At 42.4% G+C, this 17,503-nt stretch overlaps 1 protein-coding gene across 1 annotated transcript in view; it reads left to right on the top strand.

Annotated features, from left to right (window-relative positions):
• Positions 1-11,566: 11,566 nt before the first annotated feature.
• The window catches only part of LOC115128730 (solute carrier family 45 member 4-like), a 71,411-nt gene continuing 65,474 nt past the window's right edge, over positions 11,567-17,503 (top strand). Inside the window, exons 1-2 of the mRNA XM_065018002.1 lie at positions 11,567-11,691; positions 14,784-14,905. The gene's annotated coding sequence lies outside the window, so the exon portion shown is untranslated. The remainder of the gene's footprint in view (positions 11,692-14,783; positions 14,906-17,503) is intronic.

Here is a 17,503-nt window from a genome sequence, read left to right on the forward strand (position 1 = left end):
AGGCCTTGACTACAGCCAACAGCTCCTGGTCCCCCACCTCATAGTTTTACTCCGCCCGGCTGAGCTTCTTCAAGAAGAAGGCACAGGGGCGGAACTTCGGAGGCATACCCAAGAGCTGAGAGAGCATGGCTCCTATCCCGGCCTCGGACGTGTCCACCTCCACTATGAACGCCAAAGAGGGATCCGGATGGGCCAGCACAGGAGCCGAGGTAAACAGAGCCCTCAGGTGACTAAAAGCCCTGTCCGCCTCAGCTGACCACTGCAAACGCACCGGGCCCCCCTTCAGCAGTGAGGTAATGGGAGCCGCTACCTCACCAAAACCCTGGATAAACCTCAGGTAGTAGTTGTCAAAACCTAAGAACCGCACCTCCTTTACCGTGGTGGGAGTCGGCCAATTACGCAGGGCTGAAATGCGGTCACTCTCCATCTTATATCAGAACTCATCAATATACACCACTACACCCTGCCCGTGCAGGTCCCTGAAAATCTCGTCTAAAAAGACTTGGAAGACTGATGGCGCATTCATCAACCCGTACGGCATGACGAGGTACTCATAGTGCCCTGAGGTGGTACTGAAAGCCATCTTCCACTCATCTCCCTCCCGAATACGCACCAGGTTGTAAGCGCTCCTGAGATCTAGTGCATTGACTCTATCGCTGTGTCTATGAGCGGTAGCGGGTAACTATACCTCACAGTGATCTGGGTCAGACCCCGATAGTCAATACACGGGCTCGGATCTCTCTACTTCTTCTTCACAAAAAATAAACTTGAGGAGGCGGGTAAAGTGGAGGACCGAATGTACCCCTGAAGCAGGGATTCAGAGACATATGTTTCCATAGCGTCCGTCTCCGCCTGTGAGAGGGGATACACGTGAGCCTTGGGAAGTGCAGCATCTACTAGGAGATTTATTGCACAATCGCCCAGTCAATGAGGTGGTAATTGAGTTGCCTTCTTTTTGGAGAACGCAAGAGCCAAATCGGCATATTCAGGGGGAATGTGCACGATGGCGACCTGGTCTGGACTTTCCACCGTAGTAGCACCAATGAAAACCCCTAAACACCTCCCCGAGCACTCTTGCGACTGTAACAGTATAACTTTAGACCGTCCCCTCGCCCATACCCGGGCGCGAACCAGGGACCCTCTGCACACATCAACAACAGTCACCCACGAAGCATCGTTACCCATCGCTCCAAAAAAGCCGCGGCCCTTGCAGAGCAAGGGGAACTACTACTTCAAGGTCTTAGAGCAAGTGAAGTCACCGATTGAAACGCTATTTAGCGCGCACCACCGCTAACTAAGCTAGCCGTTTCACATCCGTTACACGACCACCCCGCCATGAAACAGTGGGGTTATAACAAACTAACCAGGGTAGGCCTAGCACCATGGGAAACGCAGGAGAGTAAATAAGGAAGAGACTAATTCTCTCCTTGTGACCCCCCTGCGTCACCATGCCCAGAGGAGCGGTGGCCTCCCAAATCAACCCTGACCCTAATGGTCGACTATCTAAGGCGTGAACGGGGAAGGGCACAGCCACGGGAACAATAGGGATCCCTAAACTATGGGCGAACGATTTATCTATAAAACTCCCAGCCGCGCCTGAATCGACAAGCGCCTTGTGCTGGGAATGCGGGGAAAACTCAGGGAAAGTGACATACACAAACATATGTGCGACAGAGGGCTCTGGGTGAGAATGGTGCCGGCTCACCTGGGGTGGCGCCAGAGCGCCCTACCTGCTGCCTCGAATTCCAGAGGAACCAACCCGGCACCAACCGGCAGTGTGTCCTCTGTGGCCACAGATGGTGCACGAGCTGGAACCCCCTCCGGTCTCCCTGCGCACCGCCCCTCCCAGCTCAATGGGTATCGGAGAGGGGGTGCGGGGGGATGGAACCAATAGACCCCGATCTGAACGTCTGCGGGTAGCCAGCAGGTTATCCAGCCGGATGGACCGGTCCACCAGCTGGTCAAACGTGAGAGTGGTGGTTTTTTAAGGTATCTGTGACATTCAGATGAATGTCGGTATTCCGATATGTGAAATCCTTAGATTAGGGCCTAATAGAATTATTTCAATATGAACTGTAACTCAGTAAAAACGTTTTACTTGTTGCATGTTGTGTGAATGTTTTTGTCCAGTGTCAATCTGAAAGGTTATGAAATGAAATTAAGCTGAATAATTATTGATGAGACCTGGCCAGGGTTTGAACATCAGGAATAAGATACCTTAATAGAAAATGACTCAAGTAAAAGTGAAAATCACCCAGTAGAGTACTACTTAAGTAAAAGTCTAAAAGCATTTGGTTTTAAATATACTTAAGTATCAAAAGTAAGTGTACTGCGAAAATATACTTAAGTATCAGAAGTAAAAGTATAAATAATTTCAAATTCCTTATATTAAGCAAACCAGACAACACCATTTTTTATTTATTTTTTATTTACAGATAGCCTGGGGTATGCTCCAACACTCAGACATAATTTACAAACAAAGCATGTACAGTGGGGAGAACAAGTATTTGATACACTTCCGATTTTGCAGGTTTTCCTACTTACAAAGCATGTAGAGGTCTGTAATTTTTTATCATAGGTACACTTCAACTGTGAGAGATGGAATCTAAAACAAAAATCCAGAAGTAATTAATTTGTATTTTATTGCATGACATAAGTATTTGATCACCTACCAACCAGTAAGAATTCCGGCTCTCACAGACCTGTTAATTTTTCTTTAAGAAGCCCTCCTGTTCTCCACTCATTACCTGTATTAACTGCACCTGTTTGAACTCGTTACCTGTATAAAAGACACCTGTCAACACACTCAATCAAACAGCCTCCAACCTCTCCACAATGGCCAAGACCAGAGAGCTGTGTAAGGACATCAGGGCTAAATTGTAGACCTGCACAAGGCTGGGATGGCCTACAGGACAATAGGCAAGCAGCTTGGTGAGAAGGCAACAACTATTGGCGCAATTATTAGAAAATTGAAGAAGTTCAAGATGGCGGTCAATCAGCCTCGGTCTGGGGCTCCATGCAAGATCTCACCTCGTGGGGCATCAATGGTCATGAGGAAGTGAGGGATCAGCCCAGAACTACACGGCAGGACCTGGTTAATGACCTGAAGAGAGCTGGGACCACAGTCTCAAAGAAAACCATTAGTAACACACTACGCCATCATGGATTAAAATCCTGCAGTGCACGCAAGGTCCCCCTGCTCAAGCCAACGCATGTCCAGGCCCGTCTGAAGTTTGCCAATGACCATCTGGATGATCCAGAGGAGGAATGGGAGAAGGCCATGTGGTCTGATGAGACAAAAATATAGCTTTTTGGTCTAAACTCCACTCGCCGTGTTTGGAGGAAGAAGAAGGATGAGTACAACCCCAAGAACATCATCCCACCCATGAAGCATGGAGGTGGAAACATCATTCTTTGGGGATGCTTTTCTGCAAAGGGGACAGGACGACTGCACCATATTGAGGGGAGGATGGATGGGGCCATGTATCGCGAGATCTTGGCCAACAACCTCCTTCCCTCAGTAAGAGCATTGAAGATGGGTTGTGGCTGGGTCTTCCAGAATGACAACGAATATGTTCCGATATTCATCCAATGGCATTGAGGAGTATACCACATCAGTTCATCAACTTCATCAATAAGTGCATCAACGACGTCGTCCCCACAGTGACCGTACATACATATCCCAACCAGAGGCCATGGATTACAGGCAACGTCCGCACCGAGCTAAATGCTAGAGCTGCTGCTTTCAAGGAGCGGGACACTAATCCGGACTCTTATAAGAAATCCCTCTATGCCCACAGATGAACCATCAAACAAGCAAAGCGTCAACATAGGACTAAGATGGAATCCTACTACACCGGCTCTGATGCTCGTTGGATGTGGCAGGGATTGCAAACTATTACGGACTACAAAGGGAAACCCAGCCGTGAGCTTCCCAGTAACGCAAGCATACCAGATGAGCTAAATTAATTTTATGCTCGGTTCAAGGCAAGCAACACTGAAGCATGCATGAAAGCACCAGCTGTTCAAGACAACTGTGTGAACACGCTCTCCGCAGCTGATGTGAGCAAGACCTTTAAACAGGTCAACATTCACAAGGCCGCGGGGCCAGACAGATTACCAGGACATGTACTCAGAGCTGACCAACTGGCAAGTGTCTTTACTGACATTTTCAACCGCCCAAGACTGTAATAACTTCATGTTTCAAGCATACCACCATAGTCCCTGTGCCCAAGAAAGCAAAGGTAACCTGCCTAAATGACCGCCCCATAGCACTCACGCCGGTAGCCATGAAGTGTTTTGAAAGGCTGGTCATGGCTCACATCAACACCATTATCCCAGAAACCCTAGACCCACTCCAATTCGCGTACCGTCCTGACAGATCCACAGATGACACAATCTCAATCACACTCCACACTGTCCTTTTCCATCTGGACAAAAGGAACACCTAAGTGAGAATGCTGTTCATTGACTACAGCTCAGCATTCAAGACACCATAGTGCCCACAAAGCTCATCACTAAGCTAAGCATCTTAGGACTAAACACCTCCCTCTGCAACTGGATCCTGGACTTCGTGACGGGCCGCCCCCAGGTGGTAAGGGTAGGCAACAACACATCTGCCATGCTGATCCTCAACACGGGGGCCCCTCAGGGGTGCGTGCTTTGGCCCCTCCTGTACTCCCTGTTCACCCACGACTGCGTGGCCAACACATCATTAAGGTTGCTGACGACAGTGCTGATGAGAGTGGTAGGCCTGATCACCAACAACGATGAGACAGCCTATAAAGAAGAGGTCAGAGACCTGGCAGTGTGGTGCCAGGAAAACAACCTCTCCCTCAACCTGAGCAAGACAAAGGAGCTGATCGTGGACTACAGGAAAAGGCGGGCGGAACAGGTCCCCATTCACATCGACAGGGTTGTAGTGGAGCGGGTCAAGAGTTTGAAGTTCCTTGGTGTCCACATCACCAACAAACTATCATGGTCCAAACACACCAAGAAAGTTGTAAAGAGGGCACACATGGTATGGCAACTGCTCGGCATCCGACCGTAAGGCACTGCAGAGGGTTGTGTCTACGGCCCAGTACATCACAGGGGCCAAGCTTCCTGCCACCCAGGACCTATATACTAGAAGGTGTCAGAGGAAGGCTGTTCTCTCTGCTACCGCACGGCAAGCGGTACCGGAGCGCCAAGTCAAGGACCAAAAGGCTCCTTAACAGCTTCTACCCCCAAGCCATAAGACTGCTGAACAATTAATTAAATGGCCACCCAGACTATTTGCATTGACCCCCCCTCAGTTTTGTACAGTGCTGCTACTCGCTGTTTATTATCTATGCATAGTCACTTCACCCCTACCTACATGTACAAATTACCTTGACTAACCTGTACCTCCGCACACTGACTCAGTACCGGTACCCACTGTTTATAACCTCGTTATTGCTATTTTATTGTGTTCTTTATTTTAAAAAAACGTTTTACTGTTTTTTTCTTGACTAAATATTTTCTTAACTATATTTTCTTAAAACTGCATTGTTGGTTAAGGGCTTGAAAGTAAGCATTTCACGGTAAGGTTGTATTTTCGGCTCATGTGACAAATAAAAATGTATTTTATTTTATTTTATTTGAACTCCATAGACTTTATTAGGTATTTTAGAAACTGAGGAAACTGAGACACTGTGGGTGTGGGCACACACCAATAAGAGTGTTGAATTTGCCATCATGTTGAAAGCGCCTGCATGCTGGCCGCTCATATGAACATTAATTGTGCCACAGAGACATTACTTAAGAACTACAGATGTATCAAGTAAATGAATTGCTATTTGCTTGTGAAAATGTGATGGAATGCATTTGTTCAATTGTTACAATTTTTGATGGTGGCCTATTTTTAAAAAGGGGTGTTGCCAAATGGAGTTTGGCTTTAAAGCTCCACACACCAAGACGGCTTGCCAACTTCAACTGGTTTTGCAAGCAGATGGAATGCGGTCTTCAGTAACAGTCACTGCTGTGGGGATTCTACCACTCTCTCTTATTACCAAACGTTTGTTTCCTCACAGCTCTCAGTACAATGAACATTTTAAAACTATTTCTAACTTGCATGGATTTTTTTGTTGAACTTATTTGCGACCGGTGTCTCTGTTGGTAAAGAACATGATCATGTGTGAGCAGGGCAATGCAGACCTTCTGACAGGCAGGTGGTCAAAGTGAAAAAAGAACACCCCCCTCAATTTGTTTTTAGAACAGCACAACACATTTTTGTTCTTAAATTCCTTCCCATTCATAATTCTCTACTGTACATAAATATATTTTGTTGCATTTATTTTCCACAAAAACACACTCATTCAACTGTTAACAAGAGCCAGCTAACCTACTGCTCACAAAGAAGACAAAGAGGTGATCGGCTATCAGCTGATTATAGTGAATGTACTGGATGCTATTGAAACAAACTAGTCTTTTACCTGTGGCTGAAGTTTATTCTGATACTGACATCTGCCTCTTAGGCCTACAAATGAACAGCCGAATTGAACCCATTCATGTCCCTGACCGATTACCTCTTTTAATATACTTAAGTATCAAAAGTAAACTTAATTGCTAAAATATACTTACGTATCAAAGTAAAAGTATAAATCATTAAATTATATATAAAATAATGATAATAACTTACAGATAGCCAGGGGGACTCCAAAACTCAGACATAAGTATACAAACAAAACATTTGTGTTTAGTGAGTGTACCAGATCAGAGGCAGTAGGGATGCCCAGGGATGTTCTCTTGATAAGTGTGTGAATTAGACCATTTTCCTGTCCTGCTAAAAAAAGTACTTTTGGGTGTCAGGGAAAATGTATGGAGTAAAAAGTACATTATTTTCTTTAGGAATGTACTGAAAAAAAGATATAAATAGTAAAGTACAGATACCCCCCAAAAGCTACTTAAGTAGTACTTTACATTTAAAGTGTAACGTTGTTCACCATTAGCTTAGGGGCTTTTCTATCATTTGTATTTATAGACCCAAATTAACTGCACAGTCCAGTCCAGCAGAGAGAGGTAGAGGGGGGACAGAGAGAGAAAGAGTGAGAGAGACAGAAAAACGATAGACAGGCAGAAAAACAGAAAGAAAGACTGAGATAGAGAAACAAAGAAAGAGAGAGAAACATCAAGAGAGAAACAAAGAAAGAGAGAGAAACATCAAGAGAGAAACAGAGAGAGAGAGGGAGAGAGAGAAACAGCAAGGGAGAGGAACAGAGAAAGAGAAGCAGAGAGAGAGAGAGCGAGAAACAGCAAGAGAGAGAAACAAAGAAAGAGAACCAGAGAGAGAGAGAGAGAGAGAGAGAGAGAGAGAAAAAAAACAGCAAGAGAGAGAAACAGAGAGAGAGAGAGAGAGAGAAACAGAGAGAGAGAGAGAAAAACAGAGAGAGAGAGAAACAGAGAGAGAGAGAGAAAAACAGAGAGAGAGGAACAGAGAGAGTGTCCTGTTTGGCCCTTGTGTTCTCAAAGGCAGCTATATTGTTCCGCCGGGTGTGAAAGTGACTAAGGAGACATGGACACGGGAGATAATCGTCTACTTGACAGAGAGGAACAATAGGAGGTCAAACCAGGGTCCCCAGGAGCACTGTGGCCTCTCAGAGTTAAGTTTATGAACACAGCGTCTTCCTGTCCTCACACTCGCTGGTGTGTGTGTCTCAAATCAAATCAAATTGTATTTGTGCGCGTGTGTGTGTGAGTGTGTGCGTGTTTCCTGTCCTCACACTCACTGGTGTGTATCAAATCAAATTGTATTTGTGCGTGTGTGTGCGTGTGTGTCTGTGCTCTTGCGCGTGTGTTCGCGTGCATATGTGCGTGTGTGTGACTGGGTCCCAGACACTGCTGTTAGGAGGTGTTTGGCTCCCAGTGACCTTCCATGAGCTTTATTCTACTGTCCCATCCATCATATCTTTACTACAGCATACTGTACCATACATAGAGGACTGAGGAAATGAACCATATGGAAACAGTTACTTACACATATGTATACAATAAAAACACAGACCTACTGTAGAAGTGTAGTGGGTAGAACTTTCTTTAGAAGCTGCCATGATGCAGGGTATTTTACCGCTTGGATAGAATGAAGAACCTCTGACTTACTATGTCATTGTTATAACCATTCTTATACACATTTTAAAAAAATGTTGACCCACTGTTTTTCCCACCACTTATGGATGAGGAAAAATGAACCCACAACTTGGATGTGTGTAACCCTGACTTTCAGACTTTTCCGTCAGGCATCGATAGACCGTGTGATCACGTTGTGCTCTAGCTACTGTTAAGCAGGAAGTCTTTTGTGAGATTTCCCACTGTTTTGTTATTCTTCTGTGTATATTACACCAGGAAACTCATACCCGGTGACTTTGACTCGTTTTTTCTTCTAGTTTCCCCCCCTGTCCTGTCCACACAAAACATTATCTTCACGTTCCCAACCTAGATCCCTATAACTCAGAAAAGCCGCTTACATCACAGAGGTCTGTAGCCGCTAGCCAGTACTGCTTACATCACCTAGCCAGTACTGCTTACATCACAGAGGTCTAGCCGCTAGCCAGTACTGCTTACATCAGAGGTCTAGCAGCTAGCCAGTACTGCTTACATCACAGAGGTCTAGCAGCTAGCCAGTACTGCTTACATCACAGAGGTCTAGCAGCTAGCCAGTACTGCTTACATCACAGAGGTCTAGCAGCTAGCCAGTACTGCTTACATCACAGAGGTCTAGCCGCTAGCCAGTACTGCTTACATCACAGAGGTCTAGCCGCTAGCCAGTACTGCTTACATCACAGAGGTCTAGCAGCTAGCCAGTACTGCTTACATCACAGAGGTCTAGCCGCTAGCCAGTACTGCTTACATCACAGAGGTACTGCTTACATCACAGAGGTCTAGCCGCTAGCCAGTACTGCTTACATCACAGAGGTCTAGCAGCTAGCCAGTACTGCTTACATCACAGAGGTCTAGCCGCTAGCCAGTACTGCTTACATCACAGAGGTCTAGCCGCTAGCCAGTACTGCTTACATCACAGAGGTCTAGCCGGTGCTTAGAGGTCCAGTACTGCTTTACATCACAGAGGTCTAGCAGCTAGCCAGTACTGCTTACATCACAGAGGTCTAGCCGCTAGCCAGTACTGCTTACATCACAGAGGTCTAGCCGGTAGCCAGTACTGCTTACATCACAGAGGTCTAGCCGGTAGCCAGTACTGCTTACATCACAGAGGTCTAGCAGCTAGCCAGTACTGCTTACATCACAGAGGTCTAGCCCCAAGCCAGTACTGCTTTATTTCTCCCCATCCACCTCCACCTCTTCACACCTGGAGTATAAGGCCTCAACAAGTCCATGTCATACCATTTGATTCTCATTATTTCTCAGCATAATAATTATTTACATTTAATTTCACAAAGACCATCTCCACCTCGTCTTACCCCCTGTGTAAGACTATGGTAGGACTACGACAAGACTATGGTAGGACTATGGCAGGACTATGGTAGGACTACGGCAGGACTATGTCAGGACTATGGTAGGACTACGGCAGGACTAGGATAGGACTATGGTAGGACTACGGCAGGACTATGGCAGGACTATGGCAGGACTATGGTAGGACTACGGCAGGACTATGGCAGGACTATGGTAGGACTAGGATAGGGCTATGGCAGGACTATGGTAGAACTATGGCTGGACTATGGTAGGACTATGGCAGGACTATGGTAGGACTATGGTAGGACTATGGCAGGACTATGGTAGAACTATGGCAGGACTATTGTAGAACTATGGCAGGACTATGGCAGGACTAGGATAGGACTATGGCAGGACTAGGATAGGACTATGGTAGGACTACGGCAGGACTATGGCAGGACTATGGTAGGACTAGGATAGGACTATGGCAGGACTATGGCAGGACTATGGTAGGACTACGGCAGGACTAGGATAGGACTATGGTAGGACTACGGCAGGACTATGGTAGAACTATGGTAGGACTATGGCAGGACTATGGCAGGACTATGGTAGGACTACGGCAGGACTAGGATAGGACTATGGTAGGACTACGGCAGGAGACTATGGCAGGACTATGGTAGGACTAGGATAGGACTATGGTAGGACTACGGCAGGACTATGGCAAGACTATGGTAGGACTAGGATAGGACTATGGCAGGACTATGGTAGAACTATGGCTGGACTATGGTAGGACTATGGCAGGACTATGGTAGGACTATGGCTGGACTATGGTAGGACTATGGCAGGACTATGGTAGAACTATGGCAGGACTATTGTAGAACTATGGCAGGACTATGGCAGGACTAGGATAGGACTATGGCAGGACTATGGTAGAACTATGGATGGACTATGGTAGGACTATGGTACGACTATGGTAGGACTATACTATGGTAGGACCATGGCTGGACTATGGTAGGACTATGGTAGGACTACGGCAGGACTATGGTAGGACTATGGTAGGTCCTTCACCCCCAAGACAGGAGTAAATAAATAATTTACAGTATATATGTATATATATAGTACAAATGATTTAGAGTCCAGTGGAGCCCAGTGGATAACACATGAAAGTATTTTGCAATGCAATTCCATCATTAGGCCTTTGTGTCAGTAGCACACTATTATAACAACTAATTGCCTACCTTATGTTTGTGCCAATAGAAAAAATACAGGCCAGAATATCAGGACTCAGGATAAGACCCAGATGCAGACTGTTTGAATCACAGATGTTTATTAACAAAACAGCGTGCAGGCAAACGACAGGTCAAGGGCAGGAAGAGGTCAGGAATCCAGGGCAGAGGTCAGTAACGTACAGAACGGCAGGTAGGCTCAGGGTCAGGGCAGGCAGAGGTCAGTAACGTACAGAACGGCAGGCAGGCTCAGGGTCAGGGCAGGCAGAGGTCAGTAATCCAGGACAGTGTCAGAAAGGTACAGAAAGGCAGGCCGGCTCAGGGTTAGGGCAGGCAGAATGGTCAAAGAACTAGAAAACATGGACTAGAGAGAGTACGGGGGGAGAAAACATAGTGTTAGGCTTGACGAGACAAGACGAACTGGCAACAGACAAACAGAAAACACAGGTATAAATACCCAGGGGATAATGGGGGACACCTGGATGGGGGTGAAGACAAGCACAAGACAGGTGAAATAGATCAGGGTGTCACAGCCTCCCTCTGCAGGGGAGAGTAATATTTATCCTTCACAGTATGCATGAGGTGCCTACTGCTATACTCTGGATGAGGAGAAATGCAATGCCTGGATAATAGATCATCCTTTTATGCAGTGTTTTGTTGTTGTTGCTTTACCTGGTAACGTTTTTCAGATAATAACAAATTAATAACAGTTTAATAACAAAGTTATAGTATTTAGTGTCAATGCAAAGGTTCATCTATTCAAGTAACATGAGATTGTGTGAGATTATGCAGGAGGTTATCTAGACACGCTCACTAGGTTTTAATTTTTCGCAGTTTAAATCGAAAACCACTCCCCTTTATGCAAATCACTCACCTCCGTCAGCGGAAGCTGGCTATACACTTATTTCCGACAGATATTCCTTTAAAGGCAAATTAAAGCTGTGGGTTGACTGACTGCTAGATGTCCCAGAGGATCCAGTCGATGCACCAAAATACCTTCCGAGGGGACGTAAAAACACTATCGCAACAGTTACGAACGAAGAAAAGAGATAACGATAACTGGGTAAGCATAATGCATGTTTTAACAGATTACATTATTATTATTATTATTGACCAACTATCGTTACCAAGCATCGCAGGTTACTTGCTGCAGCAAAAGGTTTCGCTCGACGGTTACAGTAGCAATGCGATACGTTATACTTGTGTGACAAGCAGCATCGAAATGTTCCGTGGTAGGCTATAATAAACGCGTTTCTCTATATGTGTTTTACACTGTACTAGAATGAACGAACTGACAACCTCAAGTTTGTTGATAACGTCGAATACACAGCGGGCTTAATTAGATAATCATTTGGAGTGCTCGTGCAGCTGTCTACGATGGATGCGGTTGACCGTGGCCAGAGTAGACGGACGGTGGCATTACGTTAATTGGCCAGTTGTCAATTACAAATTGTCACGTTAACCTTTTCATATAATATAATAAAAAGGTTCATATAACCATTTACATTATAACGTTAATTATTTCAAAAGCACTCTACAATATATTCCACGAGAGCCAGCTACTATTTTCTACCGTTTCATCCCGTTCAACTACTGTAGTTAACGTTACTGTACAGGTGCGCGTGCGCCTGTAAAAAGTAGCCTATATGTTGTGCGTTTGTTTTCACAGAATAACATTGTTATGCATTACTAATATAAATATACATTGACAAGATTGTTTGCCATGTCATGGCATTCATTTTAAAAAATGCATTACATTCTGTTGCCTCGCGTCATTTTGTACCTACTACGATCGCAGCACAGACATGGCTAAATAAGTAAAAGCCAACGCTCAATCCTGTACAATTGCTTTATTGTGAAATTGCAATCAACAGTAGTCTCCAAATTTAGCAATATGCATGTGTAAGGTGATTATGACGCAAAGCACATTCTTAAATAGCATATTTCATTCTGTCAAATAGGCCAGTTAATTATACAGTAAAAGTTTACCAAGTTTGTTGACCAGTTTTTCAAAATACATTTGTACCTCTAGCTTTTTACTCTTCAGCATAGTACAGTACAAATGATACACCTGTAGTATTCTAATTTACAGCAGTACAATCGGAAAGAGTGTAGGAGTAGTGGTGGAATATAGTGTGCTAATTGAGAGGTCTAGCTTTTGATACCTTCAGCGACAATGTCACATACCTCACTCTGAGTGTGTTTGAGCTGGATAAACAAACCAAGCAGCCCATGGTCAGCTCAGCTCTTTACCTGAAAAGTTACCCATCGCATACTTGAGAATACCTTCCCCCCATAATAGCCTAGTTGCATCACAGTTCATTCTGAGCATACAGATAAAACTAACAGGGAGGGGCACCTTGCATCTTTATCATCATAGAGTATCTATCTCGTTATAGAATATCTATCGTTATAGAATATACTATCATCATAGAATATCTATCGTTATAGACTATCATTATAGAGTATCTATCGTTATAGACTATCATTATAGAGTATCTATCTCGTTATAGAATATCTATCATTATAGAATATCATTATAGAATATCTATCGTTATAGAATATCTATCGTTATAGAATATACTATTATCATAGAATATCTATCGTTATAGAATATCTATCGTTATAGAATATCTATCGTTATAGACTATCATTATAGAATATCTATCATTATAGAATATCTATCGTTATAGACTATCATTATAGAATATACTATCATTATAGAATATACTATCGTTATAGAATAGAATATCATTATAGAATAGAATATCATTATAGAATAGACTATCATTATAGAATATACTATCATTATAGAATATACTATCGTTATAGAATAGAATATCATTATAGAATAGAATATCATTATAGAATAGAATATCAATATAGACTATCATTATAGAATATCATTATAGAATATCATTATAGACTATCATTATAGAATAGAATATCATTATAGACTATCATTATAGAATAGAATATCATTATAGAATATACTATCATTATAGAATATACTATCGTTATAGAATAGAATATCATTATAGAATAGAATATCATTATAGAATAGACTATCATTATAGAATATACTATCATTATAGAATATACTATCGTTATAGAATAGAATATCATTATAGAATAGAATATCATTATAGAATAGAATATCATTATAGACTATCATTATAGAATATCATTATAGAATATCATTATAGACTATCATTATAGAATAGAATATCATTATAGACTATCATTATAGAATAGACTATCATTATAGAATAGAATATCATTATAGAATATCATTATAGACTATCATTATAGAATAGAATATCATTATAGACTATCATTATAGAATAGAATATCATTATAGAATAGAATATCATTATAGACTATCATTATAGACTATCATTATAGAATAGAATATCATTATAGAATAGAATATCATTATAGAATAGAATATCATTATAGACTATCATTATAGAATATCATTATAGAATATCATTATAGAATAGACTATCATTATAGAATATACTATCATTATAGAATATACTATCGTTATAGAATAGAATATCATTATAGAATAGAATATCATTATAGAATAGAATATCATTATAGACTATCATTATAGAATATCATTATAGACTATCATTATAGAATAGACTATCATTATAGAAGTCTATTCTATAATGATAGTCCATTCTATAATGATAGATATATCATTATAGAATAGACTATCATTATAGAATATCTATCATTATAGAATAGACTATCTAACCTATAGAGCATATGTATCACTAAACTTCAAGGCAAGGAGAGAACAACAAAATGACATGGATGATTGTGGATGTCTTGTTGTTTGGCATTACTCTAACAAGTACTTGACATCTGCTCTATGTACTTGCATCGTGTGAGTCTATATTTACTGCAATGTTCAGGTTCATGTCAGGGCAGTAGTGTGTTGTGTGGAGGACATTGAAATCAGATGTAAATCGCCCTTTGCTGTTTTGCGCTGAGATGCAAAACAGAAGGGTAGAGAGAGCCTGCGGTAGGTTTTCTCTTCTGCTGATTATCCAAGTGCCTCGAGGGTGGCGATGCACTGGGTACTTCTTTGCTTTCCAGAAAAGTGTGCTAACCTAACCACGATGCTTTGTTTGTCTTTCGCAGGTGCCAAGAAGACCACTCCTCCTATTTTCCAAGAGGACTAGGAGTACTCCGTCTTAGGAACCACTGCTGTTGCAGGCAGTCGTCTGCAGAGGTTACTGTATGAAGCTTTTAAGGCCTTTTTGGTGAGTCTGTCTGGGTGTTTTTTATAGCTCATTCATTTTTAGACTATTCAGGTTAGATACCAGATCTAGACCATGTAGATAGACACACACACATACCCACCCATATACACATACACACATACATACATATACACACACACACACACATATACACATACACACATACATATACATACATATACATACAGTACATACACACACATATATACACACACAGACATAGACACACACATATATATATATATATATATATATACACACATATATATATATACACACAGACATAGACACACACATATATATATATATATACACACATATATATATACACACAGACATATACACACATATATACACACGCATATATACACACACATACATATACATACACGTACATATACATACACGTACATATACACACACATGTATACATATACACACAGACATAGACACACACCCATATACACATACACACATACATATACACACACACACACAAACACATACATATACATACAGTACATATACACACACACAAACACATACATACAGTACATATACACACATATATACACACATACATAGACACACATATATACACACATATAGACACATATATATACACACATACATATACACACACAAACACATACATACATATACATACAGTACATATACACACATACATCTACACACATACACACAGTACATATGCATACATACATATACACACATACATACACATAAACCCATAAACACCCTCTCACACACTCTCCTGACCTGGAACTGTAGTGATGTGGGGTGTGCCGGTCCGGTCTGGTTTCAGCTCGACCGTCATGAAGTGAAACCTTTACTTCCCATTAATGCTATTGATTTCTAAACACTCCTGCTGACTCAGCAGGCGGCACCGCTGAAAAGAGATGGCACGAGCCAGGCAACCACAGACCCTTGTTCTTGATTCGTTGCAGACTTTCTATGTTGCGTCACCACCCCTGAATAAAGCCTCAACGACACATGACAGAAAGGTTACTGTCGGAGCTTCAGCTACTAAAGTGGAAGTGTTCTTCCACAACCCCAGAAGTCACTGGATTGCACCCTCACACAACTTGTCCCTCCAGCACTTTGTGTTCCTCATTGCAGCTTAAAACAGCTAATTAAACCTTTCTGTCTGACTGCTCGATGTGGAGGCATGAGAAATCCTCTTAAATGGGCGAAGCAAGTGTCTTTAAAAACAATGATATGTTTATTTTTTATCTTATCTTGTCTTTGGTTGTATGTTTCTGACAAGGTCTAATTATTTTAATTTGAAATGGACAGTGAGTTTAGAAATGGTATTCCTAATCCTAGGCCTATAGTTAGATTTTTTTTTGCTTAACTGGTTGTTGTGGGAGACATTGGATATTAGGGCATATAATATCCAATGTAACATAACAAAATGTGGATAAAGGGAAGGGGTCTGAATACTTTCCCGAATGCACTGTAAATCAGGCTGTCTGTGTTTACTTGTTGATGTCACAGTGACTGCTGATGGAGAGCAGACCTGACTCTGGCCACGCGGACACATTGTCGTAGTTCTAAATCAACATCAGGTCACATGCATTCAGCATGATGCTACTGAGGTTTAATAATAGCCCTGGTTCTAATGTAGAGGTCAGATACACACTGCTCCTGTCCTGTTAGCAAAGTGTCTTCATTCTCCACCTTAGTCTATTATAGTTATCCTCCTATACTGAACACAATTATAAACACAACATGTAAAGTGTTGAAATTAAAGATCCAAGAAATGTTCCATACGCACAAAAAGCTTATTTCTCTCAAATGTTATGCACAAATCTGTTTACCTCCCTGTTAGTGAGCATTTCTCCTATGCCAAGATAAACCATCCACCTGAAAGGTGTGGCATATCAAGAAGCTGATTAAACAGGCTCCTTACACAGGTGCACCTTGTGCTGGGGAACAATAAAAGGCCACTCTAAAATGTGCAGTTTTGTCACACAACACAATGCCACAGATGTCTCAAGTTTTGAGGGAGTGTGCAATTGGCATGCTGACTGCAGGAATGTCCACCAGAGTTGTTGCCAGAGAATTGAATGTTTATTTCTCTACCATAAGCTGTTTAAGAGAATTTGGCAGTACATCCAACCGGCTTCGCAGTGGTAGACCACGTGTATGGCGTTGTGTGGCCGAGCGTTTGGCTGATGTTAATGTTTTGAACAGAGTGCCCTATGGGGATGGTGGGGTTATGGTATGGGCAGGCATAAGCTGACAACGAACACAAATGCATTTTATCAATTAAAATTTGAATGCACGGAAGTACTGTGACGAGATCCTGAGAAATAGATGTTTTATATAGTGTAGTCAGTCTGGGCTCCTGAGTGGCACAGCGGTCTAAGGCTGGAGGAATAGATGAACAGGAGAAGCAGGTGAGTGATGGCTGAAAGGGGATGCAGCTGGCTGATTACAGCTGCCACACGTGGGCATTATTGGACCGGTCATACAATAGAATAGTTGCTATTGCTTACATTTTTTTTGAACTGACATTCTAAACATTTTATAACGGGCACCAGCGGGTTCTTTAGGATAGGTAGAGTAGTATTG

This window comes from Oncorhynchus nerka, linkage group LG4 (assembly GCF_034236695.1).
Source record: "Oncorhynchus nerka isolate Pitt River linkage group LG4, Oner_Uvic_2.0, whole genome shotgun sequence".
Classification (NCBI taxonomy): Eukaryota; Metazoa; Chordata; class Actinopteri; order Salmoniformes; family Salmonidae; genus Oncorhynchus; species Oncorhynchus nerka.